The following is a 7,607-nucleotide window of genomic DNA, read 5'->3' as shown; positions in this document are numbered from 1 at the left end:
AAAATAGCTCACAACAATATTATCACTTTGTTGTAATGGGCTAAATTCAGCCCTGAGGGGCTGTAGAAATTAATGGAGTTTGGCCCTACATGTGGTTAATGAGGATAGTCTATTTCAAGCCCATAAGATACCATACTTCTGCCACTACAGACTGGCTGGGAATAATTCACCTCTTCAGAGATGCTGCATTCACTTCCAGCCCTGGCTATGTCTGCTCTAAATAGAGACAGCAAAAATAGACATCAAAAACAAAAACATTTCTTTCAAACTCCAAATGCCTCTGGCTCTGATTTTGATCTCGCATGCAGCAGAAGCTCAAGTGTGCAGAGAGGTTTCTTTCTCATTTGTGCCAGTACAAATGAACTCGGCCCATTGCTTAAGAATGCAGAAAATGTTAATGTCAGTCAAACAAAGCTAACCTTTACTTCTTCAGATCTCTTCCTACGGACAGCCTCTTGGCTTCCTTTGATTTCTGCAACTGTCCAGTTTTCTAACACCTTCCCTCCCATACAGCCAAGCCCAACCCCCTAAAGCCATGTCTCAGGAACTTCAGAATCAAAGTCCTGTAGCATCACGTTTCTAGTTCTGCATGACCCTACTCTAATCTCTCAGAAGCACATAAGCCCCTGTTAACCTATTTAGACCAATAAATCAGTGTTTGCTTGCAAAAAAAGATGCATTCCTGGAGCCTTCTCTGCAGCTCACTCTGTTTGCATCTCACTCCGAGCCCCAGGATCCTGCAGAATCTCTGTCTGAACTTTGGCCTTTGAGTCTTTGCTGCTGTTTGTTTTGAAACAGCACAGCCAGAGACTCAAAATACAGCCCAGGTTCTCCATTGTGCCCTCCATTTTCCACACTGAAAACCTCCTGCAAAGAAGAATGCCCCAGAAATCACTAAACTGCAGTTCAAATAATGTTAGTTCTTTCAGACAGGCTTATCATTTCTAATATAGTTTACCTGCACTGAAGATCTCGTGCATTCCTTCTTCCTCTTACAATTTACCTCAGCTGTTCCCAGTTGGATCTCCCCTAAATATCTGAACACAGCCCAAAGTGTTTCAGCCTCACCTCTTCTAATGGTCTAAATCGTACCAGGGAGCATTTTATGGTCCGGAAGCCAACTAGCACAGTCTGGCTATCCAAAGGGATCCAACATTGTTTATTTAACTAGTGTTGATCTATACTTTAAAACCTTCCTGCCACCACAAACAAAACGCTCAGATCAATTTTTTTCTGAACTATGGGTTAATGTGTAAATCTGTTTTTTTCCCAGAGAGGAAGAAATGTTCACTACTTACAAGATCCCTGCTGAAGTGCAGCACATCCACATTTCTTTCCCATGGGATAAGCTCATGGTTTCATTCATATGGCTCACAACTTTGCTCCCCAAACTTACTGACTTTCAGCCCAAAAGCTGGAAGTCCCAAAGGTGGGACTTGGGACTGTGGGTATGGATTGATAGTGACTGCAGCTGTGCAGATTAGGATCCTTCAAAGAAACTGCCTTCAGATCCAACAGCTCTACCTGGCCCACACCGATGCATCCCAGCAGTACCCCTTTACGTTCCAGCAGAAATGATGGGGACAACAAAAAAAGTACTAAGTTTGGTGTTTTACCTCTTCCTTCAAACACACTACATTATTTACTTGGATCGCAGTGAAATAGAAAGCTGAGATGAGATTCTCATCTACTTAGTCATTTGTTAACTTCCAAAAGAAACTGAGCTTTGTCTACTTATCTGCCTTTGCCAAACAATGCAGTCAAGGCCAGCAGCTGAACCTCATCTTTCACGCTCCTCACTTGATTCAATCAGTCACATATTGGAGTTGATCATTACATATTCTAGGTAACTACACGTCGTTTATTCATTGATGTAAAATATTCAGTGCACTAACCATTCCTTAATGGGAAGGAAAAGAGTGAAAGCTTCACCAGTACCATATCTTTCTTATCAATTTCAGGGGTGTAAAGCTAGCAATAACTTAGCAAGGTGTCGGTTCCACAATCAGAAGGAATAAATATTCTCTCTGGAATGAAACTATAATCTTTATCCTTTAGGCTGGATATCAGGGAGAAGTTCTTTACTATGAGAGTGGTGAGTTGCTGGAGCAGCTGCCCAGAGAGGCTGTGGATGCCCCATCCCTGGAGGTGTTCAAGGCCAGGTTGAATGGGGCCCTGGGCAGCCTGGTCTGGTATTAAATGTGGATGTTGGTGGCCCTGTCTGCAGCAGGAGGTTTGGAGCTTCATGATCCTTGAGGTCCCTTCCAGCCTGGGCCATTCTATGATTATTTGATTCTATGACGATCCTTTGTATACGGCCATTATACCTCATTCTGCATGGGCCACCATAATATAAAATTTTCCAATGAACCATCCTTTCCATCTTGTTTTTTTAACATTATGAATTCCGAATCCCCAAAAGATGAACCCCAGCACTCTTCAGGAAACTTTGACCCTACTTACTTAATCACACAGTTCGGGTAGAAGGCCTACCCCTTACTCGTGGATCCTCTGCATTTCTTGGGGCCTACCTCTTAAATAAAACTGCTGTCAGCATTGGTCTTCTTGCTTTCCTATCTGCTCATATCCATCACAGCTGTCATTTGGAAGATACTGAGACTTTCCTTGGAATGAGCTTATACCTCTAGCCCACAGTCTTAAACCTACAGGAAGAATTTCTAATTACTCAACAAATCCAAGGAGAAGTGAAAGCTTGGAAACTTTGAAAATCAAATTCAGAATCTTCACTATCAGCTCTAAAAATCCCATATTTAGGCTGATGCATTGGGCATAGCTTTCTGTATTTATTTGGTAGCTGTGATAAAAATTAGACCTCACTTATAACAGCACGATTTTGGAAGCAGATATAGTTAGTCCCTATTGCTATTTTCTCCGGTTGAGGGCTTAGCTTGATATTTAGGCTATGACCTTTCTCACACCCACCCCAATGCTTTGGCAGCACATGTATTTTCAGCATTGTGTGTACAGTAAGCAGTCACACTGTAAAACAGTAAAGCAACACCCAAGCAAGCCATTGCTGATAGCAAAGAGCTGGTTAGCTAGAAGAGTGGTTAATGTTTTGAAATACTGAGTGGTTAACAACACTTCAAGTGGCTGTTGAAAGAATGCTACTATTTACTGAGAGACCAATTATTCGCTCATAATTTTCTCTGTTTAATTTCCTTGTAGTCTATTTCCTCCATTACATATTTATAATCACTTTCTCATAAGTTCTCCTCCGTAATTGTTCTCTATCTTCACCGCATACCCTTTTGTGCCATATACATGATGAGTATTAATTCCCGTAGAGCAGAGAATTGTTTAATTAAAGCAACGTTCTTTGGAAACAAATACAAAAAACCATCAATTAAATGTATCAAATAAGGGAAAAGTCATTACAAAAGAATGCCAGTCGAGATGCTGAGCTGAAATTCAGATGACAGGATGCGCTCCACATGATGTGCTTCTTAAAAATCAGCAGAGAAGAGATCCCAGACTTCACAATGCATCTCCACTCCTCCACACAAACATGATCTGGTAGAGCAAACTGAAGCATTTGAAATATGTCACTGGAAACAGATTCTCTGGGGGCTCAGAAATATTTGCCTATACAGGGGACAATCAGGTGCTGCTCCTCTTTCTACCAGGATCTTCCAAATAAAGATGCATGAGCCTTCTAAGGTCTGAAAGGGAGGTTTTGTTTAAAAAAAAAAAAGTAGATGAGAAAGAAGGATGTGGTCACAGAGATATTAGAAGTAGGTTAAGAAAAGCAATCTGCTGGGATGGACAGAGGCAGTATTTTGGATTTTGACTTCAAAGGAAAAGTGTAAGGAACTTGCAGCTCTGGAAATGGATATCATCCAAGTATTTCCTTCAGGCTGCTTAGGATTGAACAGTTACTAAGGATTGTTATATACTGTAGTTACACTTAACAACAAAAAAAATCCATGTTTTAATGTGCATCCTGCCAATTGTGTTTTAAGTATCTATTTGGCCCTTAGCAAGAACAAGAAATAGTAACTTCCGCTGTAGAAAAGTCTCTTGTTCCAAAGGCTGTATTGTGTCCTAGAGCTATCCCATAGATCTGCCTTCCAGAACTGCAACAGTGTGCACAAAACTCACATTAAAGTAATTGATTGCTCCTTGAGCTTAATACTTCACTATCCCAGGATCTATACATTACAATACAATACATTATATCATAATATATAGCAAATACCACTAAAGTCAGTTGGCACTGTCTAAGCAAGGACCAAACAGAGTGTTGATATTAGAGTCCAGAAAGAGGCACAAGGGATATGGCAGAAGCCAGCAGCCAGCTGTGCAGTTTAACCTGCCTGTGATATTTCTGTGAGGGCTGCGAGCAGAAAATCCCAGCCCATTATCTCCAGAAAGGAAAGAAGGATCGTGAAGAGAGAAGGGTGAATTATTAAAGGATAGGCCAAGTATGACTGAGAGCTTATTAAAAAGGGAGGAGGATGGGCAAGAGGAGAAAGAGCTTGCTAGGCTGGTTTTATTAAAATCTAAGGCTAGATCCTCTGCAAATTAGCATAGCTCCATTGACTTGGGTTGACTGGTTGACTTTTTTGGCTTTATGGCAGTTCACCAGCTGACATTTTTGCCCATTAACTTGAAGCATTGCATGTTTTCCTGCGTGCTTTCTTCTTTGTTTGTTCTGCCCCCTCCCCACCCTTTTTCTGCCAGAACTGACAAAATTCTTCAGCTGAAACATCTGAGGGTTGACATCTCATCAAAGATGGACGTTTCCATGGAAATCTCTGTTTCAGATGAAATTTTTTGAGTCTTTCACAGATGAAATATAAATAACTGGTTGGACAAGTTTTCAATAAATCAAAACAGAAACTTTGCTGGAGAAGCTGAAATGTTGTTTGGGTTGCATTTTTTTCCCTCTCTTTTCTCTAATAAACATACAACGTCCAAAGACGTTGGCTAAGGGCAGGATGAGATCTTGAAGAGTGAATGCAAGACAGAGGAGGGAGAGAAAGTGTGAGGTAAGCACCCTGACTTCCCTCTAGATTAGGGCCTTTTCTTTCCTCTCCAACTCTTTTCCTCACTCGTTCCTTCCCACTCATTGCAGCTACTGCCTCAAACCATGATCTGCTGGAAAAAAACCAGTGCATACTGTGCCTCCCCTGCACCAGCCGTTGCTGATCAAGAGATCCTCCAACACAACTCTAGAGGGTTTTTTCTCCCTCCTTTTGAGCACCAATTTAATCATACAAACAGACTGACATTTAATCACATGGGGAAGCACATTCCAGGGGAGAAACTACTGCGAGTGTTTCCCACAGTATGGCCCCAAGGAAGAATTGGCTATGGAAGATGGTGCGTTGAAAGTGATTTTAGAAATGAATACATACAGTAGAATGCAGAGTTCTGCTTAAACACATAATAGGGTCTGACCACAGTGGAAGCTGGGTACCTACATCCCTGAGAATCCCATTGGAATTCTCTGCCAAGGAATGCAAGCAAGTAGGAATACAATCAGGACTCTGGTCATATTATACCACCCTCACATCTGCTAAGCAATCACGTGCCCAAGAACAGAGCTAGGAAACCACTCTTAGAGGTCTTTCCTAATATATGTAGTGCCAAAGCTGAGCTTTACAGTACAAAGATAGTATTGGATACAGAATGTGCAGATAAGAATTTCCAGGATTTTACCTTTCTACCCAGAAATCTCTCTGTAAATGAAGTGTGCCAACTGAATCAATCTCTGCTTCTGGAAATGCAGTACCAGCTTCCTTGGCATAGTTCAGAATAGCAAAAATGTAAGAAGCCTCCTACGGCTGGGGAAGAGAGCTAGAGCTACCAGCTGCTCTGAACGTTTGTAGAGGAATGCTTGGGGACTGGGCTGCACATACATCAGTATATTCCACTTTCCAGGAGCCTTAAGTATGTTTGGCAATATACTGGGAAGAACTGCTGATGGTGTGAAACCTCAGCTGGGAGGTTGACTAGAACAGTGCATAATCCCACTCATGGATGAATATGGTCATGATATTTTATTGCTGTGCAAAAGGTCCCATAAAGAATGTGTCACTTTGAGTTACTTTTCCCACATAAAGAATAAAAGATGTGTTTAAATCAGTGCTTAGCTTTAGGCAGCACTTAGCTGCTGACCGGTGTGGATATCCCAGCTGATGGAGCTGAGGAAAAGGCGTGCAGATTTGTCATCACTGCCAAAGTGGTTTTGCACAGGAAGTGCTAATGCAGAACAAGACAAGAACTGCTTATTCTGAGGGAGGCAAACTCCAGCTTTTTCTGTGAGCTTGTTTGGTGAGGTCAGCCAGACAAAAATAAAGGGGGAGGGGGGAAGTTTGTTAAACTATGAATGCAATGAAAACCAAAGAGATTGCATTAGGGGAAGGTGTTATTCAGTGCATATGTGTGTGATGGGGTGCCAGAAGCTGGATCTGAATAGTTTTGATTAACAAACTCGAGTTTGAATTGTTAGAGAACTGTTCATTTCGTTAAGCCATTATTCATGGCCTGCGACTGGTCATAAGTAATGTTCTGCATCTTGATGAGAGGATTGAAGCTTACACTGGAATGATGAATGCCTGACAGCAGATAATGAATAGTGTACTTCCCTCACAATTCAGAAATGCTCTAGGGTTTCTAAATTGTGAGCTACCAGGCCAACTCACTGAACAAGTGCAATGAAATAACATTCCCAAGAGCAGCGAGATTTCAGCTCTTTCTCTGTGGGGCAGAGTTTTATTTCTCTACATCAAAGCGGTGTGGGTCAAGCAGGTGTCCTCGAGCTGTTTGTTGGTTTTGTCTCAGGCCCAGGCAGCCAGTAAATACAACACAACCTCTCAGCCTCCAACTCCTCCTTGGGGAGAGAGCCGGGGAGGTCCTGGGGAGGTCAAAACCCAGCTCTCTACACAAGTACTTTTACCCCCTGACCCAGGAACTTCCACATGTAGTTGAAGCTGCATGAATACTTCCGAATAGTAACCACACAGTCACATAAATAGCAGTCAATGGAAGCCAAGTAATTCATTTATCAATACGTTGGCCAACAGACTGTCTTCATTATTTAACTATTCTGGTAAAAGCTAATGCATAAAGAGCTTAAATGGTACACAGACCTTGCATAGGGCCTTCAGCCAAGGGGAAATTTCATGCGAAATACCAGGCAGTTAGTTCAAAGTCTTCTCCTTTTGCAAACAGAGCAGAGTATGCTTCTGGTACACAGAACTGCAGGATGACCAGCCAGGGGCAAAGCACTGTGAATGGTGGTTGGTGTAACACATTGCAATACTGTTTTGAAGTTGTATGATTGTCCCTAAATACCAGTTTGGCTCATAACCAGACATATATATCTCCCCAGCCGAATGCAATGCCAGCATGCAAAGAAAATCCTTTAGTTGCTGACCCATGGGAAACTGAAATATGGAAGAGCTGTCATGTGAAGCTTGGAGAAAAACACCTGAGAGAACCAAGATGAACACTTGGAAAACAATCACATGCAGAGAACTTCACCCATGATAGACAAGAAAACATTGTTTGGCCTGAGATATTTGTACTTCATGGGTTGATCTTTCAACCGAGCTGTAGAACCAATTAATTGAATTAGC

Source organism: Coturnix japonica, chromosome 2 (genome assembly GCF_054131305.1).
Source record: "Coturnix japonica strain WE chromosome 2, WE-NBRP24, whole genome shotgun sequence".
NCBI classification, from domain to species: domain Eukaryota; kingdom Metazoa; phylum Chordata; class Aves; order Galliformes; family Phasianidae; genus Coturnix; species Coturnix japonica.
Note: the sequence above shows the minus strand (reverse complement) of the source record.